This window comes from Triticum urartu, chromosome 3 (genome assembly GCF_003073215.2).
Source record: "Triticum urartu cultivar G1812 chromosome 3, Tu2.1, whole genome shotgun sequence".
Classification (NCBI taxonomy): Eukaryota; Viridiplantae; Streptophyta; class Magnoliopsida; order Poales; family Poaceae; genus Triticum; species Triticum urartu.
The window spans coordinates 578,007,335-578,011,662 of record NC_053024.1 but is presented as its reverse complement, the minus strand read 5'-3'; positions in this window follow the sequence as shown (position 1 = coordinate 578,011,662).

Here is a 4,328-nt window from a genome sequence, read left to right as displayed (position 1 = left end):
CCTGAGTATTCCGCGTGTGCAACTGTTTTGCACCCGTTGTATTTGAACGTAGAGCCTATCACACCCGATCATCATGTGGTGTCTCAGCATGAAGAACTTTTGCAACGGTGCATACTCAGGGAGAACACTTCTTGATAATTAGTGAGAGATCATCTTATAATGCTACCGTCAATCAAAGCAAGATAAGATGCATAAAAGATAAACATCACATGCAATCAATATAAGTGATATGATATGGCCATCATCATCTTGTGCTTGTGATCTCCATCTTCGAAGCACCGTGTGATCACCATCGTCACCGACACGACACCTTGATCTCCATCGTAGCATCGTTGTCGTCTCGCCAATCTTATGCTTCCACGACTATCGCTACCGCTTAGTGATAAAGTAAAGCATTACAGCGAGATTGCATTGCATACAATAAAGCGACAACCATATGGCTCCTGCCAGTTGCCGATAACTCGGTTACAAAACATGATCATCTCATACAATAAAATTTAGCATCATGTCTTGACCATATCACATCACAACATGCCCTGCAAAAACAAGTTAGATGTCCTCTACTTTGTTGTTGCAAGTTTTACGTGGCTGCTACGGGCTTAAGCAAGAACCAATCTTACCTACGCATCAAAACCACAACGATAGTTTGTCAAGTTGGTGCTGTTTTAACCTTCGCAAGGACCGGGCGTAGCCACATTCGGTTCAACTAAAGTTGGAGAAACTGTCACCCGCAAGCCACCTATGTGCAAAGCACGTCAGGAGAACCGGTCTCGCGTAAGCGTACACGTAATGTCGGTCCAGCCCGCTTCGTCCAACAATACCGCCGAACCAAAGTATGACATGTTGGTAAGCAGTATGACTTATATCGCCCACAACTCACTTGTGTTCTACTCGTGCATATAACATCAACATATAAAACCTAGGCTCCGATGCCACTGTTGGGTAACGTAGTAATTTCAAAATTTTCCTACGCACACGCAAGATCATGGTGATGCATAGCAACGAGAGGGGAGAGTGTGATCTACGTACCCTTGTAGATCGACAACGGAAGCGTTTGGTTGATGTAGTCGTACGTCTCCACGGCCCGACCGATCAAGCACCGAAACTATGGCACCTCCGAGTTCTAGCACACGTTCAGCTCGATGACGATCCCCGGACTCCGATCCAGCTTAGTGTAGGGGAAGAGTTCTGTCAGCACGACGGCGTGGTGACGATCTTGATGCACTACCATCGCAGGGCTTCGCCTAAGCACCGCTACAATATTATCGAGGACTATGGTGGAAAGGGGCACCGCACACGGCTAAGAATATGATCACGTGGATCAACTTGTGTGTCTAAGGGTGCCCCCTGCCCCCGTATATAAAGGAGCAAGGGGAGGAGGCCGTCCGGCCCTATAGGCGCGCCAAGGAGGAGTCCTCCTCCTAGTAGGAGTAGGACTCCTACTAGGAGGGGGAAAGAAGTGGGGAAGGAGAAGGAAAGGGGGCGCCGCCCCCCCTCTCCTAGTCCAATTCGGACCAGGGGGGAGGAGGAGCGCGACCCACCCTGGCTGCCCTTCTCTTTCTCCACTAAGGCCCATATGGCCCATTACTTCTCCCGGGGGGGGGGGGGTTCCGGTAACCCTCCGGTACTCCGGTTTTCTCCGAAATCACCCGGAACACTTCTGGTGTCCGAATATAGCCGTCCTATATATCAATCTTTATGTCTCGACCATTTCGAGACTCCTCGTCATGTCCGTGATCACATCCGGGACTCCGAACTAACTTCGGTACATCAAAACTCATAATATAATTGTCATCGAAACCTTAAGCGTGCGGACCCTACGGGTTCGAGAACAATGTAGACATGACCGAGACACGTCTCCGGTCAATAACCAATAGCGGAACCTGGATGCTCATATTGGCTCCAACATATTCTATGAAGATCTTTATCGGTCAGACCGCATAACAACATACGTTGTTCCCTTTGTCATCGGTATGTTACTTGCCCAAGATTCGATCATCGGTATCCCATACCTAGTTCAGTCTCGTTACCGGCAAGTCTCTTTACTCGTTCCGTAATACATCATCTCGCAACTAACTCATTAGTTGCAATGCTTGCAAGGCTTATGTGATGTGTATTACCGAGAGGGCCCAGAGATACCTCTCCGACAATCGGAGTGACAAATCCTAATCTCGAAATACACCAACCCAACATGTACCTTTGGAGACACCTGTAGAGCACCTTTGTAATCACCCATTTACGTTGTGACGTTTGGTAGCACACAAAGTGTTCCTCCGGCAAACGGGAGTTGCATAATCTCATAGTCATAGGAACATGTATAAGTCATGAAGAAAGCAATAGCAACATACTAAACGATCGGGTGCTAAGCTAATGGAATGGGTCATGTCAATCAGATCATTCACCTAATGATGTGATCCCGTTAATCAAATAACAACTCCTTGTTCATGGTTAGGAAACATAACCATCTTTGATTAACGAGCTAGTCAAGTAGAGGCATACTAGTGACACTTTGTTTGTCTATGTATTCACACATGTATTATGTTTTTGGTTAATACAATTCTAGCATGAATAATAAACATTTATCATGATATAAGGAAATAAATAATAACTTTATTATTGCCTCTAGGGCATATTTCCTTCAGCTCCAGGGGGCCCACGAGGTAGGGGCGCGCCCAGGGGGGCAGGCGCGCCCCCCACCCTCATGGCTAGGGTGTGGGCCCCCTGGTCTTGATCTTTTGCCAGGATTTTTTATTATTTCCAAAAAGACGTTCTGTGAAGTTTCAGGTCATTCCGAGAACTTTTGTTTCTTCACATAAATAACACCATGGCAATTCTGCTAAAAACAACGTCAGCCCGGGTTAGTTCCATTCAAATATGCAAGTTAGAGTCCAAAACAAGGGCAAAAGTGTTTGGAAAAGTAGATACGACGGAGACGTACCAACTCCCCCAAGCTTAAACCTTTGCTTGTCCTCAAGCAATTCAGTTGATAAACTGAAAGTGATAAAGAAAAACTTTTACAAACTCTGTTTGCTCTTATTGTTGTAAATATGTAAAGCCAGGATTCAAGTTTTCAGCAAAGATTATAAACTAACCATATTCACAATAACTCATAGGTCTCATGTTTACTCATATCAATGGCATAATCAACTAGTGAGCAATAATAATAAATTTCAGATGACAACATTTTCTCAAAACAATCATAATATGATATAACAAGATGGTATCTTGCTATCCCTTTCTGAGACCGCAAAACATAAATGCAGAGCACCTTTAAAGATCAAGGACTGACTAGACATTATAATTCATGGTAAAAGAGACCCAGTCAAGTCATACTCAATGTAAACTAACAGTAATGAATGCAAATGATAGTGGTGCTCTCCAACTGGTGCTTTTTAATAAGAGGGTGATGACTCAACATGAAAGTAAATAGATAGGCCCTTCGCAGAGGGAGGCAGGGATTTGTAGAGGTGCCAGAGCTCGGTTTTGAAATAGAGATGAATAATATTTTGAGCGGTATACTTTCATTGTCAACATAACAACTAAGAGATGGCGATATCTTCCATGCTACACACATTATAGGTGGTTCCCAAACAGAATGGTAAAGTTTATACTCCCCCTCCACCAACAAGCATCAATCCATGGCTTGCTCGAAACAACGAGTGCCTCCAACTAACAAGAGTCGCAGGGGGAGTTTTGTTTGCAATTATTTTGATTTAGTTTGCATAAAGCATGGGACTGGGCATCCCGGTGACCAACCACTTTCTCGTGAGTGAGGAGCGGAGTCCACTCCTCTTGAGAATAACCCGCCTAACATGGAAGATACGGACAGCCCTAGTTGATACATGAGCTATTTGAGCATACAAAACATGATATTTATTTGAAGGTTTAGAGTTTGGCACATACAAATTTACTTGGAACGGTAGGTAGATACCGTACATAGGTAGGTATGGTGGACTCATATGGCATAACCTTGGGGTTTATGGGATTGGATGCACAAGCAGTATTCCCGCTTAGTACATGTGAAGGCTAGCAAAAGACTGGGAAGCGACCAGCTAGAGAGCGACAACAGTCATGAACATGCATTAAAATTAATTGTAGCGACCCGACCTCAAACGGTCAAGTCTCTGTGCTTCAGTGTCATCCCTGGATCGGTAATGCTGACACACATAGTACTCGAGGATTTGTAACTGAGTAGCAATCACACACTTATTACATCGAATGTCTCGAAAGAGAACTTATTACAATAAATATGGCTTAAGGCCATCTAATACGATAACAGCGGAAGGCTTGGAAGATAAAGTGAGTCCATCAACTCCAATGGCATAGCT